This window comes from Pyxicephalus adspersus, chromosome W (genome assembly GCF_032062135.1).
Source record: "Pyxicephalus adspersus chromosome W, UCB_Pads_2.0, whole genome shotgun sequence".
NCBI lineage: Eukaryota > Metazoa > Chordata > Amphibia > Anura > Pyxicephalidae > Pyxicephalus > Pyxicephalus adspersus.
The window spans coordinates 7,530,876-7,556,673 of record NC_092870.1 but is presented as its reverse complement, the minus strand read 5'-3'; the positions used below and the strand labels follow the sequence as shown (position 1 = coordinate 7,556,673).

Here is a 25,798-nt window from a genome sequence, read left to right as displayed (position 1 = left end):
CTCCACCTGGCTCTAATCAGCAATCAGCTCATATCAGCGGAGAGCAGAGCCGCCTCTCCGGTGTCCATTCAGAGCTGCTGAAAATGTGCCGGGCGGAATAATCACAGCAGGTGGGCGGCCCACCCCCCAAAAACAGGCTGGGGAGAACTATGGGTATGGGAGGCGGCGTTCCGGAAGTTTACCTCTGCCATGAGGGAGTCACTGACATAGGAGAACGTCAGGACGTGTGGGCGTTGCTGGGAATGGGAGGTGTTCCAAAAGAATCCTCCCATCCAAATGACGTTAACAGAGGGGAGGTGTCCCCAGATCCAAGCCGGCTCAGTGCCCTGATGGAGCGCATCCATATGGAAGCGGCTCCCGGAGTTTCCCTCTCCACTCACTCGGCATCGGGACAGCTATACACAGACCGCGGCCTCTGTGCACTGACACTACAGGACCTGAAGGTAGAACCAGTACATATAGTCTTATTTAATACCGTATTTTTCGGACCCTAAGACGCACTTTTTTCCCCCCAGAAGTGGGGGGAAAAAGTCCCTGCGTCTTATGGTCCAAATGTAGCCTAAACATGTTTCCTTCTTACCTCTCATCTGTTCCTCTGTGCCCGGGCCGACTTCTCCACAGTTTCCTCCTCTGCTTGAGCACGGGTATCCTCCCCAGCTGCTGTCCCGTCCCCCCTGTATAGTTTTTTTCTTCATTTCCCTTCTCTAAAAACTGGTGCGTCTTATGGTCCAGTGCGTCTTATGTTTCGAAAAATACGGTATATATTTTTTCTTATAATGATTCACCTATCATTGGCAATCACTTCTATACTTACCCTATATCTCTATTCTTATAGATGATCTTACAAACCATTGATACATTTTTTTTATTTATATTCATTAACAATGAATATTTTTTTAAATAGTCCTTAAGATGTCAGTAATTTATTACCCATTATTACCATATACTTACCTCCCATTACTGTGTAATATAATTATTAGTTATACTCCTGAACCCTTTATACTATGTCGCAGTTGTTTACTATATATACACACTTATATTATTGTAGGTCTTTTTTGTTGGCCCTTTTCTGGGTGCCCATTCTAAGCCCCTTCCTTCCTAAGGGAAGTGTTTTCCCCACATTTTCTGGGATTTTGATCCCCTCAGATGTTTTACACACAACATACGATATATCCTGAAGGAATATGTAAGTTTTCTTCTCTCTTCCTTTATGACAACCACTAATATCGCTATTATTATCAGTGTTCTCCCCAGAAATTTTTTTCAGCCAGGTGGTAGGAAGCTGTAGCCGGGTGGTAAAAAAGGGGGTGTGGCAAAACACGGCAAATTTAGGGGTATTCAAATCAGCCGGGCGGAGCAACCAGCTAAAAAGCTCTGGGGAGAACTATGATTATGAACCAAATTTGATTATACACCAATATTTTTTTTCTCTTTATGACATGTATGAATTATTTATCCTGCATAGGATTATTGTACAAGTAAACACTTTTGAATATTATTTGACATAAGTATCCTAGATATGTATATTCAGTGAACCAATATCATCATGATTTGACATTTCTCTTAACTATAGCCCATGGTCCATGCACTACCTTATGCCATTATAGAAGAACATATAATGAATTTTGATATATTGCTCCTAATTTGATATTTTGTACTTACTGTAACCTAGATACTGCCAAGTAATCATGCTCAACCTCGCTAAAACGTAACGTCACCCCTGAAGAAGCCTAAATCAGGCGAAACGCGTTGGGTAACTTACGTATGCGACACTATTGTCATTAAATGAGACATGATTGTGACTGTGTTGTGTATACCTGTTAGTAGTTTGTTTAGTGCCCCCACAGGATTGAAATGATAATGATCTGGACCTGTGTTTCAAGTTGTTTCTAAGCATTTGTTATGTCTTATGAGAAGTAATCATTAATACAAAACATATATGTTGTTGCCAAAAAAAAAAAAAAAACATCTTTTTGCGTTTTTTCCTTTAATTGACTATGTCCAGGGTTGGCATATAGGCTCACTTATAGGGCCTGTATATATATCATTTCCACTAGATAAAAACGTAAACACTTTAGTTTCATCTTTGGCATCAACTCAACTCGCCGTGTTTGGAGGAGGAATAATGCTGCCTATGACCCCAAGAACACCATCCCAACCATCAAACATGGAGGTGGACACATTATGCTTTGGGGGTGTTTTTCTGCTAAGGGGACAGGACACCTTCACCACATCAAAGGGACAATGGATGGGGCCATGTACCATCAAATTTTGGGTGAGCACCTCCTTCCCTCGGCCAGGGAATTGAAAATGGTCGTGGATGGGTATTCCAGCATGACAATGACCCAAAACACATGGGCAAGGCAACAAAGGAGTGGCCTAGCCAGTCTCCAGACCCTAATCCCATAGAAAATCTGTGGAGGGAGCTGAAGATTCAAGTTGCCAAACATCAGCCTGGAAACCTCACTGACTTGAGGAGGATCTGCAAAGAGGAGTGGGACAAAATCCCTCGTGAGATGTGTGCAAACCTAGTGGCCAACTACAAGAAACGTCTGACCTCTGCGATTGCCAACAAGGGGTTTGCCACCACGTACTAGGTCATCTTTTGCGAAGGGATCAAATACTTATTTCACTCACTGTATATGTATTTTGGTCATGTATGTAATTTGTTAAATGATTATCTAAACTCAGTGTACATTATCCTAATATGAATATGATGGTAACTAATTACACTCCAATGTTAAATCTCTATGTATATACACTATCTTATGTACACTATATGTACAGACTGTGAACAAACGCTCTTCAAAACCCCTGAAGAAGCCATAAATTCACTAATGGGAAAGACTGTTTGAAAATGCAGTGTTGCTTTATCTATATGAACACCTTTAACTCCTATTTGGTAAAAAATATATACACCTATTGAAAAATATATGTAATTGCTTGCCGCATTTAAACCCTAGCTATCTTTGGTCCTTAGTTCTATTTACTTCATTAGGGGGTGGCCATCAACTTTCTGAGGAATACGATTAGCATTATTCCTAAGTCATTTCTGCCACTACATTACCCAACCGGCACAGCTATGGAGAGCTAGTTAACAGTATTTATGTACATGTGGATTAGGTCATGCAATCTCCCTTGCTGTAGGGTTAATAAACAAACCAAGGCATGGTGTAGACTGCATGATAATCTAAAGCTATATAATAATGGAAACAAGGTGCCCTACAGTCCATCTTTATCTGCACTATGGTCCCGGTTAGCATTATTATAAAAAGTAAGGACCTACAGAGGAGACTCTGATCTCTGTGCCAGGAGTTCATGAAACCTACCCTTATATTATCAGGTTGTATTCCATAACCTGTGAAGCTATGTACAACATAGGAGCGAGGCTATGTACACACGTGCAATAATTGTTGTTGGAAAGGATCTTTAACGATCCTTTCCAACAACTAACAACTGCACAATGCATGAACGAGTGTTGTACATACAGCACCGTTGTTCTACGGAGAGGGGAGAACGATGGAAGGGCGGCACCCCGCTGTGCCCTCTCCCCCTTCACTTCCATTAGGATCGTTCGTTGTACACACACCAGATTCTCGTCCGATATGGGCCCTGAGTCGATTATCGGACGAGAAACATTATACATGTGTACGTAGCCTGAGGAAAAAACCTGGCTGGGTTAACTCACATGGTCACCTAGTTGGTGGTCTTGTTATCCTATGCTGGTAGAGATAGATTCCAATCCTTAAGTGCCCATTATATTCTAATCTGCTAATTACAGTGACATATGACTGTCTGTCCTCCAAGTGACTTGGCTGGTGCCAAGTCTGGGAGACTGATCACCTGTGAGAGAGTGAATGGGGTAATATATATATTATTTTGTTGTAGCCCCCAATGTAGCGGTAGTTGGGGCAATTAACTTAGCTGTGATGTGCTTTATATACAGAATTGTTTATTAAGGTGTTGACTGACATTAAGCCGGCCTTGTATTCAGCTGATGGAATGACTTAAAGAGGAACTAAACTAAAAACTGCCAAAAAAAAAAAAAAAAATCTGGTCGCAGTCGCCGCCATCTTTGTCTCTTCTCCTGGGTTCTTCACCCGATCCAGGCACAAGATCGTCAAATTTTTCTCTTTGCGCATGTGCAGAAGGAGCACCCAAGGGTCTCCCGGGATGCATGACGTGGGTATTCTGGGAGGCTCTGCGCTCCCATTCATTCTCGATCACCTAGGTGATCGAGAATTAGGGGGCAGTGCTGCACTCTTCTTTAAAAAAAAACAAAACAATTTTTACCTTCGACAAAAGGGTTGTCTAACCTTTTATGTAAAGTGAAATTTCTGAGTTTAGGTACGCTTTAAGGAAGCCTCATACTGCAATCCAAAACACCCAGTGGCCAGACACCGACCTGTCCCACCCAGGGATCACATGACCAACACACACACACACACACCACTCTCTACTGCATTGTAATGGTCCCAGATAATGCCAAGTGTTCAAATTTTTCCATCAGTCGCTGCCCTCCGAATTACTCCACATTTGGATATTTAATAAATAAAATGCGACATTTTTAAATATAATCTGACGGTGACGGTAAGGGTAAGGGAGGCAGCTGGTGACTGGTCCGTACAGATGGAGGAGCTGGATTACCTCTCCCCAGTGCAGAAAGGTGTGATGGGCTGTGTCCAGGTATGGAGGTCCCCAGCACTAATCCTAGGACAGGGGGGAGAGACATCAATTCCTCCCCGGGCTCCCCTGCCCTCACACACCCAGCGCCCTGTCACCCCGACTTTCACTCACCATGGTACAGATCGAAGCGATCTTGCAGACTGTCATTAGTACGTCCATCCGCCCTCCTCCGCCATCGCTATAAGTAGCGGCTAGTTCCCATCCAGTAGAAGGACCTTGAAGTGATGGCAACCAGAGAGCCGGAAGTGGGCGGGCTTCACAGATCAAACCTAAAGCCTGGGAAATTGCAGTTGAGAGGCAGGAAAATGGATTCTCCTTACAAAGCAAAAAAAAAAAAAAAAAAAAAAAAAAAAAGGTATGTTACTGTGTGGTTTATATATTATAAGCTGTAAGGTTAATTCTGGTGTCTTACCCTTATTATAGGGTGCACTGGTAGTTATGTAGGGGGATATAAGATTGCAGGGGGATATGACGGGATGTTAGATGATTGGAATGCATTGGTATTATTGCAGAATGAAATGGGGTTGAAGGGAAGTGTCAGACAGGTATGGGGGTGAACTGGTATTATTGCAGGGGATATGGAAGGATGGGGAAAAGTGGGAACAGGTGTTTTGTATACTGGTGTTATTGCAGGGTAATAGGGGGGTACAGGAGGGGGAGGTGATGGGTTGCACTCCTATTGTTGAGGTGATATGGGGGTACAGGAGGGGGAGAGACAGGTGATGGGGTGCACTCCTATTGTATGGTAATAAGGGGGTACAGGAGGGGAGAGACAGGTGATGGGGTGCACTCTTATTGTATGGTAATATGGGGGTACAGGAGTGACACAGGTGATAGGGTGCACTCCTATTGTATGGTAATATGGGGGTACAGGAGGGAAGAGACAGGTGATGGGGTGCACTCCTATTGTTGTGAGGTGATATGGGGGTACAGGAGGAGGGGGACAGGTGATGGGTTGCACTCCTATTGTTGAGGTGATATGGGGGTACAGGAGGGGGAGAGACAGGTGATGGGGTCCACTCTTAATATTGTGAGATAATATGGAGGTACAGGAGGGGGGTGATCAGCATCAACCAATCACAGAAGACAGCACACTGAATAACTGGTTAGAGAGCCTGGGCGGGGGATGAGCTGTGAGGGAGTGATGTGGATGGCATGGTAATTTGCCATACACAAGATGGCCACTTTCATACATATAATGTTTAATTTTTCATTGGTGCAAACTGACTCAGCCAGCACCACTGTGGGGTTTGCTTTAAGTGGATTCCATATTCTAAATAACGACCCACATAACCCCACATGTGGGAAAGTGGCTCAGGTGGAGGGGTGAAGGTCTGGTTTTTGCCAGAAAGTGAAAGTGATCAGACAGGTAAGATCCCTTTCTGCAATAGTGACCTTCCTGATCATACAAACTTGAAAGCCTAGCTCAGAGGAGAGGTAAATCAACCACATAGGTGCATGTATGCATACCAGAAGCAGTGGTTGTTAAATATTCGTGTGTGTGTGTACAAGTAGATTTGTAAACATGTTACAGTCAATCTGCACCATCTCCTCTAGTTGCAAAAACACATATGTAATGCAAAGGCCAGCCACACTGGATAAAGACTCATTAGGTTTTTTGGTAGGTCCACCTATGTAGTTAAATTTGAAGCTGATTGTACACTGAAATTGACATTTGTATGGTGAGCTTTATAGTCATTATGTGACTATATTGGATGAGTTCACAAAGATATTCAGCTTTGTATGTAGCTAAGATGTTATACAAGGAGAGTAAGCAGGAGCTAACCAATGTCATTAAGGTTATTTATTATAGATTATGGGGTTTTGTTTGCTTGTTATTTGCTACGAGCAAGAGTTGGGTTAGGAAACTTTGTGTCACTTTCCATGGCACTGTGATGGGATCCAGTCCGTGTCATTTCAGACTAATATATACCCAGGTTCTAAGAGCAAGTACCGTATGTTCTATGGTTATCTTGAATTATAGGTTCATATGTTCTGATTTAATCAACTTTTTTTCTTCATTTTACAGCTATAACTGGACAGCATTGGGATTCGGATTTTGTTTCCTCCAAGTATCGCCAAGAATGTTTAGCATTGAAAGCTATGGTTCCACAGCGCAGATCAGTATTTTTTGTATTTTAGTCTTTTATTAAATATATTTAATAAAACAGATCTACATACATTAAGTAATATTTACATTTTATGTGCATTTTTACACATAATAAAGTACTATTTTAGTCCATTACTTATTTACTTCATGCTTAGTTTATTACTTATTTACTGCCATATATTTTCTGCATATTTGTGTCTCAAGAATTCCAGTATTTCATGTATACATGTAGTGCGAGAAATACATAGGCAGCCCTTTCTGACCTCTCTGTGAAAATTCTACTTACCTGGTGTTCAAGACTGTATGAATCTAAAGAAGTCTGAGGCTAGGTACACATGTGCAATGGTTCTCGACCAATAATCGGCTCAGAGCTAATGTCGAACCAGAATTTTGCATGTGTACAGGGCTCATCATCCAAACGACCGTCCTGGCGGATCCACGGCTGACGAACGATCATAATGGAAGTGAAAGGGGAGGGAGCGCAGTGGCGTGCCACTCTGCCGTTCTCCCCCACCCCTCTCCGTAGAGCAGAATGGTGCTTTATGTACAACGCTCATTCATGCATCGTGCAGTCGTTGGATAGGATCGTGAAAGATTCTTTCCAATGACAAATAATGCACTTGTGTACATAGGCTACAAAAAGTCAGAAACCTTTTGCACACCTGTAGTAGCTAATTGAATGAAAAATGTTTCAGTTTCTGGCTCCGCAATGATACCAGGAAACTATGATTCTTTTGGTTGGTGATACCACCCATTTTTGATTTCCTAGTATAGGATTCTTAATGGCATATTAAAATTGCTGCATTGTAGTAACACTGTACAGAACATTCAGTGCAATTCATTCTGAATGGCACCCTAATGCAATATGGGGACTGATGTGCTATGCAGTTTAACATGTGCAGTGTGCTGCCTGATGGCACATGCTCCTTCAAGTTGTATTAGGTAGCCCATTCATAGTGGACCCTGTTGTGAATGGGCCTTCAATGACATCCAAATGTAAAAAAACACACACACACACACACACGCCAAAAAATGTCAGTGGGGGCAGGGGCTGTTGCCTAGCAATGGTGGGGTGAGGATGCAGCTCCGTGCCTGACCCTGCTGTTTTATAGTCCAGCTGTTATCCCACCCTGCCATTCCTCACTTGCCTCCCCCCCTCACTAAGCCAGGCAGACGCAGCACTCTTACCTAATCAAAGCAGCCATCCTGCACGGGTCTCTCACAGTATTTTTGTGGTGTAGAGACCCAGGCATTCCAGATTTTCAGTCAAAGATGGTGCCCAAACATTCTGCAGGTCCCGTGATCCTATGTCTCCCTCTGCAAGGATTTCTTACTACAAATTCATACAAGTCTTCAGAACTCTACCATTACCTTAACCACAACTGCAGAAATAATATCAGGGTTGGAAGCCAGCCAGAGGCTACCTCATCTTCAGATCTGAAAGTACCATCACTGCTATCTTCAATTTCCTATTGGATAAACCCCTGAAATAGCTTTGGAGATTAAGTACATCGGGTCCCTGACTCCATGTCACAGTCATCCTCTATGCCCAGTAATGTGATCTGTAGAGTTCACTTTTTTTGCTGTAACAATTATGTAAAAAGCATGGCTCAAAGGCCAATTTGATTTTGATGGAGCTGAAATCCACCTACTGCTAGATATGTTCAGGCACACTGAAGATGCACCTGCTACTTGACTTAGTTAAGTACAGTCCTGCTACATACAAATGGGGTCATCCTCATCACTCTGTGAAAGCCCAGGAACAGTCCGCACTGGGTGTAACGATCCCTACTTCTACGCCAGATGTACACCCAGCGGTCTGGGCGGCACACAAACCTTTCATGCGGGTGATCCTGATTAGCCATGGAACACGTTGCATAAAAGAGCATGTAATATCCCTTTTGCAGGTATTCAGATTCTAGAGTCCTCCCAGAAACAATTCAGTTTTGCTGACCTTGACTCCAAACTGTTAGCTAGAGAAGCACTGCTAACTTGATAAGGCTAAAGCTGCTTCGACAAAATGCCAACGTACTTTTTTGGGGTTTGTAAACAATTGCAGTAGAATTTTTGCTAATGCTGTTTCATCTCAAAGGAATGCTCCTTTGGTTTAGTCTCCAAAGTTGCATCTCTTTCTCCTTCATATAGGGTGTGGATGGAATATGAATTTCAAAAGATCTTTTGTGTCTTTTTTGCCCTTAACTCCTACATCGCTTACGTCAAGAGGTCTCCAAATGAAATACAGGCACCTTTTTGTGGTTCATCAATTGTAAAATTCAGAAAATGGAGGTACAGCCTAAATCTTCTCCAGGCCCTACCTATTGCTGTTCTCTCTGTGTATATCACACTGCCATGGTGTAATGATAGTGTACCCCCCTCTCTCTGCTCTCATCCAAGTTGACCAATATCTTAACCCCACTATCCCCACTCTTTCCTATACTTGGCAGTCCTACCTTCTGTCCCAGCCTGGTGGACTCTTGATACAGATACTTAGCAGAGCAAGCCACTTCATTTGCTTGATTTTTTTTCACAGAACCTAATGGCCCTCCATATCAGGGATGAAAGATGATCTCAAGTTTGCTCCACTGGGTTTCTGGCACATTATCCATCTCAGACATTTTATATGCTTTCTTCCATCACCAGACCAATTTCTCTGTTCTTTTACTGTTTTGGAGCAATTTTGTTCAGGTCGTGGTCCTGTACATCAGGCAGTGTCCTTGCTATATGTGGCCATGATTGTTCCAGAACCTGATTCTACTGTACTAACAAAGATGGGAAAGGGACTTTGGTATGGTTTCTCTTTGCCCATAAGTCCACTATGAGTACTGTCTACCAAGACCTAGGATACAAAATCCTCACTCTATGGTACACTTTTTTTATCCAGTTTTCAGTGGAGTCTCAACACTTTTATCCTGTTTTTCATTGTTAAAGTCCCACAGGTGTTGATACTGCAATGAAGGGCTAGGCATGTTCCTTCATATATTTTTTGACTGTCCCCAAAAAAACTTTTTTCTCAGGTTTATCACAGTATGCAAATAATTTACAGATCATGATAACCTTTTTGAGCTGGCATTCTTCATGCTTCTCTGGTCCTGCCTACAGTAATTTTCTGCTCAATCGCCAAGGTATTATGTCTCGGGCATGTATTCCAGCTCTCTCGAGTCAACTGGGGACCCCTTCTGTAGTTTTATGATTCTCTAAATCATATATATTTAGGTTGTTGTATATGAGCATACTATTTCCTATCCTTATACCGGAGCTAACCACTGGTAGGTATCATAAGGTCTGTGTACTGGATGGGAATTAGCTTAATCATATATGAGCAGGCTATTTCCTATCCTTATACCTGACCTTACCACTAAGGAGCATGGTATAAGGATAGGAAATATTCCACTCATTTATAATCAGACTAATTCACATCCAGTACAAGGACCCCATTATTCCTTAGTGGTCAGGTCCTGTATAGGGATAGGAAATAGCCCACTCATATATGAGCAGGCTAATTTGCATCCAGTGCAAGGACCTCATTATTCCTTAGTGATCAGGTACAGTAGTTGGATAGGAAATAGCCCACTCATAAATATCCAGGATAATTCTCATTTAGGGACAGCATCGCAGGTTGGGGGGCGCCCACTGCAGGGCTCATCTTAGACGGTGAAATGCCCAGTCTTGAAACGAGATATCCAGGTTTTGACGGTGCTGTAGGAAGGACACTTTTCCCCCAGTGTTTGTGACATCTCAATGTGAATGTCCTTTGCTGACTTTCCCTGGAGAAACAAAAACTTCATGACGGCCCGTAACTCCAACGACGTGAAACTTGCTTGTGCCTCTGCCATTACAGCCTCTCACTAAAAGAAAAAACAGTTTTAACAATCACAAAGACCTGATATTTGTACAGTTACATACTAAGATATTAGGCTGTCATATGCCCCCACACTCATTTTCTATTTCATTTGGAAAGGGGCAAAGCCAGGATCTTCTCAGCACCCCTCTGTAGAGTATAATATACGATAGAGCAACGGTCGCCATCCAGACATCCTTGAAATCCATATACTGATTTGGAATGAACAGAGCAACTTCAGGAGTGGAGAAAGCAAGAGGCCTGATAAGCGTGAGCTTGGCCAGGCATTTAGAGTGACACGAGGGACCCCAAGCCAATACCTCGGGAGTAGACCAATCAAGCACAGGAGAATGCTGTTGAAGTCATGGGGGTCCCTGAAAGACTGCAGAGGTGGCCTGAGGAAGAGCAAGAAAAATAGTCTTGTGGTGAAGCACCAACAGACATTAGTATAGGTTTGGTCTGGAAGCAGAAAAGTCCACATGACAAAAGGGTACCATCCACCGCAGAGATGCGCAAAGGCTGGGATAACAGCTCTATAGGCCAAGCACATTCCCAGACCAGGGTAGCTAAGATGAAATTTCCAGCTGCTCCAGAGTCAATGAAGGCCTCAAGGGCAAGCGTGGAGTTGTTCTGGTGAAGCTGGATGGCTACGGAGGGATGCCGAGTGGAGGGGAGAGAAAAGTGACCTAGCATGTCCCCCACATAGCATGCTAAGCGCTGAAGTCCCGGCCTCTGTGGGCAAGATTTAATAAAGTGTCCTCTCTGTCCGCAGTAAAGGTAGAGACCTGAACATAGAGGCTGAGACCTTTCCTCTGGCAACAGTCTTGAGGTTCTTGGGTTCTTCTGAGACAGGAGGAATAGTAGAGGCAGGAGTTTTCAGAGGCCACTGAAATGACAGTGCCAGTCGCAGTACAAAGGCCTTGCGTGAGCAAGATTTCTCCTGGAAACACTCTTGGAAGCGAATGTCAATCTAAATGGCCAGAGAGATCAAGTCATCCAGAGACGAGGAAATCCCCCGACCAGCCAACTCATCCTTCACGCAGCCAGAAAGGCCTTGCCAGAAGGTAGGAGGTGTGGAGGTGGCAAGTTTAGCGCAGAGGCCACTGTGATGGCAGGAGGTCGGGCCTGGGCTGGTGATACGGCCGGTGCACTGGAAGAAACAAGCAGTTAGTTCAGGCGAGCAGTGAGAGCATGAAGCTGAGGAACCACCTGGATTTCTGTAGATTCCTGGGTGTCAAGCCTCTGGGTGAGTACATGGTTGGAATCTGCTGAGGTCTGGGAGGGTGTAGTAGGATGGTTCGTGCAAACTGTCACACTCTCGGATACAGGGCCACCTGGGGGCGCTACAACTTGCACAGAAGTTGTGTGTGACCTGAGCGGGGTTGAAGGGTGACCTGCTGGTTACTGCCAGGTTGCAGTCCTTGGGCACCCCAGGGTGGGCAGGATGATGTATGGTACCAAATCAATAAGCAGAAGAATTGTCAAGTGAGGACGGGGTCAAAGCAGGCAGCAAGCAAGAGAGGTCAGGTCACAAGCCGGGGGTCAAATACCAGGGATCCAGGAAGTAGACAACGGTGACACAGGAGCCACCTCAGACACAGGAACACACGAGACACTGGAAGCAACAGGAGGTACAAGTGACACAGGGATAACCACAGACATAGAGGAACACTGGAACAGCACAAGGAACTTACATAGTTAGTCCATCAAAATCAACCACAAGGAAAATAAACATATCCCAGATAAAAACCAGAGGAAGGAAAAAAAAACCCTGGTACAATTTGCTCCATCGGGAAAAAAAGTTCTTCCTGATTTCATGAGGCAATCGGATGTTCTCTTGATCAACAGTCTCTGTTATCTTTACTTTAAAGCTTTCATACCCAGTTACTGTATATTCTGTGCTTCTAGAAAAGCATCCAGTTTTTTCTTAAAGCATTCTATAGTGGTTGCTGAAACTACTTCCTGAGGGAGCCGATTCCACATTTTCACAGACCTTACAGTGAAGAATCCCTTCCTTATCTGGAGCCTAAACTTCTTTTGCTCCAGACACAAAGAGTGCCCTCTTGTTCTTTGTAATGATCTTAAAGTGAATAGTTGGGAAGAGAGTTATCCATATGTACCATTTATATAGGGCAGTGGTGCCCAACCTTTTTTCATCTGGGGGCCGCATTTGACATTGGGATAAAACGCACAGGCCACAATGCAAACAAACATTAAAGATGTATGTTTAAAAATAGAATAGTTTTGAAATGACAAATCAAAAATTTCTCACTCACCATTAGATGCTTTTTTGATTGGTGCAACATTTTATTAATGAAAGATACAAAACTTAATCTATCATACAGTGCTGGACGGTCATTTATTGCTTCCCGCTCACTATTCCTGTACCACATAGCAGAAACTTCAGTTTACAATGCGTCCTGTCAGTTATAGGGGGCCGCTAACCTTTTTGTACCACAAAATCTCTGCAATGGATACTTCCAGAGAAATGCAATTCATGTGACAGATATCCAGTGGGTACATGTTCTTATTAGTACATCTTCAGGTCATTACATGTCCCTGTTCCTGAGAAATTAGGGTTCACAGAAGGTAAGTGGCCAGATATGTGTGATAGGGTAGAACGGTATGATAGGTATCATACTTATCCGACACTTATCTTACATATTATACCTACAGCTACCCTTTCAGGAGAAATTTGGAATTAAAGAACATAAGCAGACATTTATATGTGACAAGGCACCATGGTATGGTAGCAGTGATAAAATTTATTCTGGGGGGGGGGGGAGGGCCACAAGAGTCCCCCACTTGCAGTTACATTTCCCTTTTCCTACTGAGAAAATGGGGTTCATAGAGAGTAAGGGGATAGCTATGTGTGACAGGGTAGCATTATATAATGGGTATAACATTTTATTCGGGGTGGGGGAGGTTGGGGGCAGAAGGCATTTCCTACTGGCTCCCATATTTCTAGTTGCCAACAAGTCTTTGTTCCAGAGAAATTGAGGGTCAAAGAAGGTAAGTGGCCAGCTATGTGTGACAGGCACCCCACCATCACACCGCAGCATCTGCAGATCTGACTCCAGGCCGGAGTGAGCAGTGCTGAGCATCTCCCCCTAGACAGCGTTCTATGGCATGAGGAACCAGTAACTGCACTGCAACCTCACCGCTAGTCTGAACGCAGTCTTGAAGTTTTCTGAACGAGCAAGTATATATTGGTGGCACTACAGCACAGAGCAAATTGACAGTACCCTAATGCTCATTGCCATGGAAGTGGGACTCAATTTGGAGACCCTGGTCTTGAAATAGCCCCCCTTAATGTGAAAATATCCCCACCTATTATTAGGATTTTTTGCTTGTGACCCAGTATATGGCAATTTGGTATGTTTAGGGGGCTGAAGTTGGGTTTAGTGGCAGCTCTTGGTGTCTCCTGTGTATCCTGAAAATTTCACATTTCTATCGCACTCACTGTAGGAGGTATAAAGGTTTATACATGGGGATAATGACAGCAGCATGCACACAGTTCTTATGCTGCTGCACAAAGTAGAATTATCTTACAGTACAAAGTGGGCGGGGAGCAGCTCCCTCTCCTGGCAGCACGATCTCCTAGAGAAATACATAGAAAATGCGTGTCCCATGGACCGCAGAGAGGGAATCAGCAGAGGGTCGGTCCTAGCAGCTCTGTGGGCCAGAAGTGGGCCATTGGTTGGGCACCCCTGATATGGGGTGATCATATCCCCCCTTAAACATCTCTTCTCAAGGGAGAAATAGATTCAGTTCAGCTAATCTCTCCACATAGCTAAGCTCCTCCATTCCTTTTATTAATTTAGTTGCCCTTCTCTGCACTCTCTTCAATTCCACAATATCCTTTTTGTGACCTGGTGCCCAAAACTGGACTGCATATTCCAAATGTGGTCTGACCAATGCTTTGTACAGGGGCAGGATAATGTCTCCATCTTTGCAGTTAATTCCTCTTTTAATACAAGAAAGTACTGTGCTAGTGTCACAGTAGCTGCAAGGCAGGATAGAGGACCCTCTGTGTCACCAGCTCAGTGGGTAGATACAAACACAGGGCGCAGAGTCTAAGCAGCTGCCTAGTCTTCACCAGAGCCTCTAGAGGTGAGGGTGTTGTGCTGCGGGCAACTGCCAGGTTGCGGCCCCCGTGCACGCCGAGGCAGGTGACTGCTAACAAGCAGAAACCAAAACGTAGTGCCAGAGGGAAAACCAAAATAGTAGTCAAACGAGCCAAAGGTCAGGGCGGGCAGCAAACAAGGGTTGTCAGGAAACAGGCAAAAGGTCAGGACAGGCAGGGAACAGGAGTTGTCAGGAAACAAGCCTGGAAGCAGAGCCAAAGCAACTCCTTTTTCAGGCAACTTCCTGTTGCCCTTCACTTCCTTTTTAAGGGCAGGGCATGTGATGAATGAAGCCTTGTTTTGCTCACTGTTTGGCTTGTGAAAGAAGTGGACTTTTAATCAAGTGGAGTTAGAAAAAACAGGAGGCTGATATTTTGCATATTGTGCATTTGGGCGTTGTGTTTGCTTGACTGTCAGTTTTGTTTTAAACAGCTTTTTTTTCCATGCTGACCTCCAAGAGGGAGTGGTGAAGGCTTCACAGGTGATTTAAGTTCCTGTGGCACTCATTTTGAGCTTGCTCACTGTTTGGCTTGTGAAACAAGTGGATTTTTAATCAAGTGGAGTTAGAAAAAACAGGAGTTAAATCCTTATAGTAACCACAAACTGTAAGTAAATGTAAACAAAAATTGTAACTGGGAAAATGAGTGGTAGCAAGTTTGGTTCAGTGCACAGTCTGCCATATATATGCACAAATGGAGTAACAGCTCCTAGGTGAATACCGCTATGACAGATGTGAGCAAGTCGCCTTTCTGGTATCTCACATTGGAGAGCTGGAGAAGCACATTGCAACACTAAAATCAGCCGATCACCTTGAGAGGGGTCTCCTGCTCACTGAGCAGGCAGTTATTGGCTTAGATGTGGAGGGTGGAAAGGTTAATCAGGATGAACATGTAGGGAGTTGGGTTAATGTAACTAGAGGGAGTGGTAGGGGCACCCAGAAAAGGCAGGCCAGCCCTGGGTTTGAGCACCCCAACATGTGGTGGCAACTCTAGATGTTACTGCTACCCCTAACAGCCGGGAGAGCAGCACATCTAGTAGTGGTGGGGAAGGCAATGCAGGAAGGAAAAGACAATTTGTAGTCATAGGGGATTCTATCATCAGGAGGACGGATAGAATAGTTTGTCGCCCAGATCCCTTCAACCGAATGGTTTGCTGTCTCCCTGGTGCCAGGGTTCGGCATGTGGTAGACCGAGTGGACAAATTACTGGGAGGGGCTGGACAGGACCCAGCTGTCTTGGTCTATGTTGGAACCAATGACAATATAAATGGAAGATGGATGAACCTTAAAAATCAGTTTAGGGAACTAGGTTTCAAATTGAAGAAAAGGACCTCCAAGGCTATATTCTCTTTAATAATGCCTGTGCCATGCACAACACATGAAAGGCAGAGGGAGCTTAGGCAGCTAAACGCATGGCTTAAGTCCTGGTGTAATAGGGAAGGGTTTGGGTTCATAGAGCACTGGACTGACTTTTCATTGGGGTACAACTTTTATGCCAGAGATGGTTTGCACCTAAATGAAAGGGGGTCTGCTGTGCTAGGGGAAAGATTTAGAGAATGGTGGAGGGATATTTAAACTAGGACAGAGGGAGGTGGGACAGTCAAATAAGGTGGCAGAAAGGTTATTCAGGGGTCAGACACCAGTGGAGGGTGGATTGGGGATAGTTGGGGGAAGGATTATGGATAATTTTAAGGAGCTTCCCATGTTTCAAACAAACATTGGATTGTGCAGTACTAGTGGTACTGAAAAACAAAAGGATTTGGCAAACAATGATGGTAAAAGCAGTAATGGTTTAAAGAGCCTGATCACCAATGCTAGAAGTCTAGCAAACAAGATAGGTGTTATGCAAGCGGGTGTGGACCCACTGTGCCACTGACCGGGTACACTCCAGAGGGGCGTGACTAAGCAGCTACCAGGTCTTCACTAGAGCCTCTGAGGGTGAGGATAGGTTTGGGCTGCGGGGTAGCTGCCAGGTGCGGCATTGCTGAATCCTGGCTTTGTTCTTCACATGACTGGGCTGTCAATATTCCTGGGTATACTCTCTTTCGTAAAGACAGAGTCAAACGAAAGGGGGGTGGTGTTTGTATGTGAGAAGTGATCTGAAAGTAAATGTGAAAGAAGAAATTGGGTATGGAACAAGCGATGAGGTTGAGGCATTATGGGTGGAGTTGAATGTGGGGATGAATAACACACAATTAATTATTAGAGTCTGCTATAGGCCCCCACTGCTAGGGAAGAAATAGAAAATCAACTTCTAGCACAGATAGAAAAAGCAACAAATAGTGGCAGTGTTTTATTCATGGGAGATTTCAACTACCCTGACATTGGACCTAATTCATCAAGCAGAATCGGATGATCGCTCGCGCATTCGTATTCGCGATCCGAAATTGTACGCCGTCGCGCTATTCAGCAACTAAAAAAGCTCGCGGCCGGAGCCGCGCATCTCCGGCAGATTTACACTGGCGAGCTTGCATTAAAAAATCATTCTTTCTAATGGCACACATATTACCCTTAGCCCTAAAAAAAATGTTTGCGCTGTTTAAATGTTTTAAACATTTATGTGCGCTAACTCCTTAATCGCGCAGCTGAAATCTAATCGCCTTAATTGGCAGATTCGCGCCCCCTATTGCTCATTATTATGAAGGCAGGAATCCGGCTGGCAGTGAGGAGGCGAGTGTACGCGCACTTGAGTCCGGACCGCGGGAAACCGCGCTCGCTGGTCGCGCGTACTTTCGCGCTTCCAGCGAGCGCGGATTTTATTTATGAATCAGGGGCAATATCTCAAAGGGCAGAAGAGTTAAAGAGTCATCCAAAAGATGGGCAAAGACCACTATGTCTCTGTTTCCATAGTTCAAAAGCCTTATAGGCTGGACCCTGGGGAAAACAGGGCGTGGTATGCAGAGGAGTGTTAACCGTTGGACCCATGCAACAATGAAACAGCTTTTTTATTTCTCTCCATGCTAATAATGTATCCCTTAGCAAAAGATTTTTAAGTAATATAGGTGGCACAGATGAAAAAGAACTATTCAAAAGACCCAGTAGAGACCAGGGTTGAACCAAGCGAGTCTCTAATTTTACTATAATTATACTATAAATTTAACTTCAGTATATTGAGATGTACCGTGCCACCAATCCTTGACATGTCTCATAAGGCATGTGTCACGAACAAGACACTTGAACAGGAGGTGGACCCTCTGTGCTACCAGCACGTTTAGCCAAGGTGATATCAGAAGCGCAGAGTCTAAGGTACCGCCCCGGTGTTCACCAGAGCACCCCGCAAGGGGTGTTGGGCTTTGCTGCGAACGGCACCCAGGTTGTAGCCTTCAAACTCACCCCTGCAGGTAGCAGCTGACAGCTGGAGATAACCGAAGACGAAGTACAAAGTTGACAGGCACATTCAAAAACCGAAAACAGGACCGGGTCAGGGCAGGCCGAGAACAGACACGGTCAGGACAAGCCAAAGTCAGGAACAGGAAACCAGGACTGGAAAATGAATGCTCACAGGAACCTCAGGTAGTAACACCTATTGCTGAGGCAATAAGTGTCTCACTGAGCCTAGCATATATAGGGAGACTGACAGGCTAGCTGGACGAGGACTAGAAGGACAGGTGAGAATCAATTAGCAGGAAGGGCTCGGCAACGCCCCCTAAGTCCAGAGCCAGCAGAGCAGCTAAAGCAAGGTGGGAACAGCTGCTGCTAATCAGACTATCAGGAGGACAACAAGTACCAGATCAGCAGTGCTGCTGATCTGTGACAGCAGGCTAAATTATATTTACGTAGATCAGGGAAATTAACTCCCAAGTTGTCTTTAGAACAGATAAATTTAGATCTGGTAATACAGGGAGTCTTGCCCTGCCATATAAAAGAAATAAATGCTGACTGAAGTTTTTTAACATCAGTGTGACGCCGAAGAAATGGTAAGGTTTGTAATGGGTAGAGCAACTAATCATTTTAACAAGGTGGCAGCAACCCATTAGTGACAATGGGAGAGATTTCCGTTGAGAGAGCTCGGCTAGAATTTTAGATATAATGGGAGAATAGGTTCAATCTTTACATATCAGGAACATTACGGGAAACTGAATCCCCAAGTACATTAAACAAGAGTTTGCAATTCTTATAACCAGGTTATTTCTAGTAGTAAAAAAAATTGGGGGCGGGGTTGTATGTAAACAGAGGATCTAGTTTTTGTTGTAGTTAAATTCGTAATCCTGAGAAGGAGCTAAAATAAGAAATCTGGTGAATAATGGAGAGAAGATCTTTAGTCGGGTCATTAAGAAAAAGCAGAACATCATTCGCAAACATTGCAAGACTTATTCGACCACCTTTTATTTCTATACCTTCATAGATTTTACAATCATAAAATGACCTGGCCAGAGGCTCTAAAGCCAAATTAAATAATATTGGGGAAAGGGGGCAACCTTGACGGGTCCACCTCCCCAAGGGGAAAACTTGAGATTGGACTCCGGCCACCAGAATCTGACCTGAAACAGCAGTAGGATAAGAATACATAGATGGAAAAAAATTGCTATATGCCCACCAAATCCAAACTTGGACAGAACTAAATTTAACTAAGACCACTCCACACTATCAAAGGCTTTTTCTGCGTCAAGTGCCATAATGGCAGCTGACGCAGGAGTAAGACCCGACAAACGGGCGTGTTGAAGAACTACTAGTAATTTCCGTATATATTATAGGTAGTGGATTTACCTATGATGAAACCGGCTTGTGCAGGGCTAACTGTGGGAGAAACTTAGCTAGGCAATCTGCCAGGATCTTAGAGAGCAGTTTAACATCTTTGTTCAGTAATGAGATTGGACGATATGATCCTGGATCCAGGGGATCCTTCTGTTTTTTTAGAAGTACTTTTATAAAAGCTAGTTTTCTAGATACGTAGACTGGGAGAACATGCTGTTATACAATGTGGTAACAGGAGTAGAAACCCTGTTGGCCAAGATTTTATAGAATTCGTCAGACAGGCCATCAGGGCCTGGCGCTTTCGCGTTAGATGAGTGCTTAATGGCCGACAGAGTTTCCTCCTCCGTAATTGGCGAGTTAAGAATACACAAATCCGCTGCAGATAACTGTGGAAGCTTTAGCTTATCAAGAAAGCTTGGCCTTGGGCCACATTACTTCCTTGGGTAGAATAAAATTTTGTGTAGTAAGATGCAAACACTGAGGCAATACCCCCAGGTGTTTTATGTACGACCCCTTGGGGATCCTTAATAGCCATAACGCGCAGCGGCGTCCGGTACCCCCTTGCCAGATTGGCCAGTAGTCTACCAGACTTATTTCCATATTTATAAAATTCAGCAGAACGGTATGACCTAATCATGGTATCATACTGGCCGATCTAGAAATCACAAGCTCTTTTTGCTTGCAACCAACACTCCTTATCAGAAATGGAAAGAGACGACTTGAAGGCCAGGTAAGCCTGGCGTGCTTGAGAACAGACCTCTCGATATCTTGCAAGCGTCTGTTTCTTCTTGGATGCAACATAGGCCATAATGTTGCCTCTTAGTACCGCTTTTGCTGTGTCCTAAAACAGTGCGGGGTTAGACTTGTGTTGAGCATTATGATATTCATAATCCTGCCACCGATATACCAGATTTTGTTGAAAAGATTCATCTTTGGCTAGAAAGGAGGGAAACCTCCACACAAAGTCTGTCTTATGTAAGAAGCTATCAGTGAGAACTGAGGAGACAGGTGCATGGTCGGATATTACCAACGGATGGATTTTAGTGGTATCAAGTTTACACAGTAAATCATCAGAGACCAAGATGGTGTCTATCCTCGACATTGTGGAATGAACTGCCGACACGTGAGTAAATTCACCCTCCAGTGGGTGAAGGTGTCTCCAAGAATCAGTTAACCCTGCTGCTAACAAAAAAGATTGTTATGCCTTCGCGTTATTGGAAGAAACTCCTTGCTTGGGAGGTGGTGGATGCCTATCTTCAATAGTAGTAGACAAGGCATTAAAATCTCCTGCCACCAAAAGAGAGGTGTGTGGAAGCAATTGGAGGGTACCCAACAAATTATTATAGAAAACAGCATTGTCCAAGTTGGGACCGTAGACCGCCATTATGGTAAGGGAGTTAGCAGGAAATTGGAGGGTGAGCGATACCCATCTGCCATCTATAGCATCACATAACTTTGCAGTTATAATATACTGTAATATTTTATGCAGCAGGATCAGAACTCCAGCACGTCGCCCCGCTGCCGGGGCTCCCCAGACTTTACCCACCCAATTTTTTTGCATTAGGTGGAATAGAGAAGAGGTAAGATGTGTTTCTTGTATGATGGCAATATCTGTTTGTATCTTCTTTAAGTGCCTAAAAACTTTTGTGCGTTTAGCAGGGGACCGAAGGCCCTTAACGTTCCAGGTTCCAGGCTTAAGGAGGTACATATAAGAAAAGACCTTCAAGAGCATGTTGTAGGCACAAAAACAATGCCACACTGTCATCCCAGCTGAGCGGCAGCATGGTAAAGGAAACTGCATTCAGTTGCAAGGTCAATAGAAAAAAATAGATTGAGGAGACCCAGTAGTAGTAAAGCATCTGGTACAGAAAAATGGGGTTGTGAGTTCCAAAATAACACAAACAAAAACAAACTAAAAGTTTCAAAACATATCACAGCTAGAAGACTTCCTTCTTCCCCAATGTGGGATATAATAAGAGGTGATGTTAAATCGCTGGAATCCTCCCCCTCTGCTCTCCTGGTTTCTTCAAGCATTGCATACAAAGATAGGACAAAAAATAGGAAAAGACAAGAGGAAAACAAACTAGCTCTAATTTATGCAGTGTTGTAGTATAACGGATCACTTGCTCCATCCAGTGGGTAGAAAACACACAAAAAAAGAAGAGTCTTGTAAATGCCATGTTGTGAATGAAAGTTCAGGTTCTTATACAAACAAGCAGCAGGAGAAGGTAGTAGCTTATATAGATAATAGATATTGTGCGTGTTTAAGATCGCGGTGAAGAAGATCTGGAGGAGCGCACAGAATCGTTTCTAGACAGTTGATCCCTGACCGGTGAAGATGGATTATTAGCAGGCAGAGATTTGATGAAGTCAGCCGCCTCCAAGGGGTCTTTAAAGAGTTGTGGTTCCATGTCAGGGAGGAATACTTTGAGCACTGTAGGGTACATTAAGGCGAACCGAAATCCTTTCTCAATGAGTTGTTTGCACAGGCAGAGAGAAGGCCCGTCGGTGCTTGGTAGTGTCCATGGAATAATCAGAGAATAACAAAATTCTAGTATCATCAATGCAAAAATGGTCATGTCCCCAGTATGCCCTTAATAAAAACATCTTGTCTGTGAAGTGGTGATATTGCACTAATATAGGACGAGGAAATGGTTTATTACGCTGGGGGGGGTCCCAGTCTATGGGCCCTCCCTATCTTCATGGGTGCTTTAAGCCCCAAGGATTTAGGGAGAGTGATGGAACAGAGTTTCTCCAATTCAGAAGGCTTATATGACTCGGGAACACCAATGATGTTAAAATTATTGCGGCGTGCTCTATTTTCCATATCTATAACTTTTTCCTGCAATTGCAAGTACTGATCATTCATCTGCTGCTGTTGTGTACGGGTAGACAATAAATCTTCCAAATCGCTAATGCGTTGTTGCATACTTTGCAGCTCTTCTCCATGTTTAGTGACAATTTCTGTTATAGCCTGTAAATGCTGTTGTAATGCCTCTTTATTATCCTGTATCAGAGTAGGCTTAAGAGGACTCTGTCCTACCTGGACTGGAAACTCATCCGCGTGGTCCCGCATGGCGTCGGCCATCTTGGCCTGTGTAGTCTTCTTCCCTGCCTGCTTCTGTTGGGATCGTCTGGAGGACTGGGAGCCAGAGATAAAGCATTCCATCCATCCTCCGCTGTCCGCTCTCTCACCCCACGGAACAGCAGGGACGCAGAGTAAAGTTAGAAGGGCACGGAGGATGGATGAAGCCAGAGCCGCTCTCCACATTAGGCGCCGGAACCGGAAGTCGAGTGATGTGATGTTTAATATTGTTTGCTATCCTTGCAGGGCCGGAAGGATTTTCAGCAGGGGGAGATTGTAGCAATGTAGTCATTTCACTGCCTGTTTATGCATTAATGTATTCAGTCTACTAGATTGTAAGCTCTTCGGGGCAGGGTCCTCTCCTCCTGTATCACTGTCTGTATTAGTCTGTCATTTGCTATCCCTATTTAATGTACAGCGCTGCGTAATATGTTGGCGCTATATAAATCCTGTTTAATAATAATAATAATAATAATGATAATTACTGCAGTGTGTGTTTTGCCATGTTCCAAGATGGCTGCTGTGCCCTCAGCACTTTGGGAAAGAGGTCATAAGTACTGACCTAGCCTGGGGCAGGGATTCTTGGGTAAGCTCTGGAGAAGGACCTGGTCTGGAGAGTGCGAGCGCAGAGAAAGTATAACTTCAGACTGTAAGTTATGGCACAATCCTCCCACTGAGACATACTGAAAGGACTATAATATATTTACACTGCTGCTGTTTGAAGATTGCAAAGTTTGATGTTACACTGGATTTCATATGTTGTTACTATTTATTACAGAGATTCTTTCTGTTAATACAGTGTGGATTATTGTCTATGAGTATACTATTCTCAACTGGGACCTCACTTGTTACTCGCAAGACCCAATTGAATGGAGGCACTGCGCTTATGAGAGATTTCATCCTGTTTCCACAGAAAGTAAAGGCTCTGCTCCTGTTCTTCCACATAGGTTGCGCCACAACACATCAGTAGCCTGCAGAGTGGGTCAGAATAGGGCCACACAATGTTAATAACATTGACAACTATGCTGATATCTTTCATAGAAGGCTCATAACTTAATGTTATAATATTATAGAGGAGCTCATAACAGCATGTGATCTCTTTTTATTATCTACATGATAAACCAAATCTTGCATCAGGCATGATTTTTTGTTAAGGCATAATAGTCGGTATGAATGTTTATTCATTTTTGTATAAGGATATTATTAGTGATTTCTTCACATATAATAATTCTGTCAGTAACTATCACCATGAAACTGATACAAATATGTAACCATATATTACTAATATGTAATAATTTACATACTATGATCTTATTACCATGTTGAAGGTTTAAACTACGATGTTATAACCAGACTGAAGGTTCAAATTGTATGTCAAATTATGTGACATATAGTTTCTCTGTTTAACAATGCATGAATTTTATTTTCATTCTGGAAGAGGAGAGGATACACTTTTCACAGTGAAGCTGTGTAATTTAGTAAACATTTGCAAATAGCAATGACTTTGAAGGGATCCATTCCAGGTGTGCTGGATCCCTAAGCTACACTGTGAAAAGTGTATCATCTCCAGCCTTGTAGAGCTTTATTACATCAGGCCCATAGTCTTTACTAATTATGAACTAGGGTAATTTATATTGTATTATCAGGTTGGTGCACTTGGCCATTATGCACACCACTGTTCCATCATAATTGTACAGCAATCACATTTTACCATCCACCACACACTCTTTACTTTTCCACTCCCACATCCCCTCCCACCACACACATTTTTCATTCACAGGTCCGTTGGATAATCCTAGTTTAGGAATGCGTACTACCAGCTGATTGGGTGTGTACAATGACATCACAATCAGCTGTTTCTGCCCTGTCTGTGTGTGCATCTCCTAATGTTTTTCAATTGGATTTTGCTTCAGCGTGAGCTTCCTGATAGTGTGTGTGTTCTGTAGACCTCAGATATCGGCTGTGCTGTTCCCTGCCCACCTTGTACTGTGAAATAATCCCACTCCTCGTACAGAAGTATGAGATCTGTGTCTGTATCCATGCTGCTGTCATTACCCCAACGTATAAACCTTCATATCTTCAGGGTACATAGGGGGCCATGAGAGCCTAATTTCAGCCCCCTGAACATTACATGTTGCCAGATACGGTATCTTAAACATAAAACCAAAAAACAATCAGGGATCTTTTCTCAGTTAAGTGGACCTAAAGTTAAAATAAAAAAATGACACCTTTACTTGCACAGATCTGTGACATATGTTGCTGTACTTGTCCAAAAAAAAAAAAAAAAGGACCGATCTCACTGTGCATGTAAGATTGCCTTCTTTCTTTTTTTACGGACAGGAAAGTCTCTCTTGCGCATGCTTGTTCTCGGAGCCTCTCGTATCCCAGGAGTCTTTGCACTCCCTTTCAGTCCTTACCGGTGGCGGTAATACCAGAACGGGAGGGGCTTTTTTTTTTTTTTTTTTTTTTTTTTTTTTAAGAAAAGGCATTTAATGAAAAAAAAAATAAAAAAAGAGTTATCTACCCTTCTATATTAAGTAAAAAATTGTGGTGATCGGCTATTTCAAGACCAGGGTCCCCAAATGGAGTTTGCATATTAGGGACCCCTATTTGAAGCACCACAGCGCACAGACAATTGGCAGTACCCTAATGCTCAATGCAATGGAAATGGAGTCCCGGGAGTCTGTAATATGCAAACTCAATTTGGGGACCCTGGTCTTAAAATAGCCGATCACCACAATTTTTACTTTATATACAAAGGTAGATAAGCCTTTTTTTTTGTTTCATTTATTACCTTTTCTTAAAAAACAATGCAAAGCCCCTCCCATTTTGTCATTACTGCCACTGCGGTAAAGACTGAATGGGAGCACAGGGCCTCCTGGGATACACATGCCCTAAATCCCAGGAAGCTCAGAGAACATGAATGCGCAGGAGGGACTTTTCTGTTAGTGAAAAAAGAAAAATGGTGATCTTACACATATGCATATGAGATTGGCACTTTTGACAAATACAGCGGCGTAGGTCACAGATCTGTGCAAGTAAATTTGTTTTTTATTTTTACTTTAGTTCCTGTTGGAGTGCACAACATGAATTGTATCAAATCAGCACTCGGGGTGGAAAAAACTTGCAAAAAGCAGTAACCCCGAGTCAGACTCGATGGTAACTTTGGAAGCCCCCCTTACCTCTGCCCCGCGCTCCAGCAGCTATCGGACTATCCCGCTGTGACGCCGGGGCGCTTGTCCGTCGGGGGGCATGGCCG

At 43.6% G+C, this 25,798-nt stretch overlaps 1 pseudogene; it reads right to left on the bottom strand.

Moving 5' to 3' along the window:
* The window catches only part of LOC140342907 (ubiquitin carboxyl-terminal hydrolase 12-like), a 99,461-nt pseudogene extending 76,736 nt beyond the window's left edge, over nt 1–22,725 (bottom strand).
* Between the last annotated feature and the right edge of the window lie 3,073 nt (nt 22,726–25,798).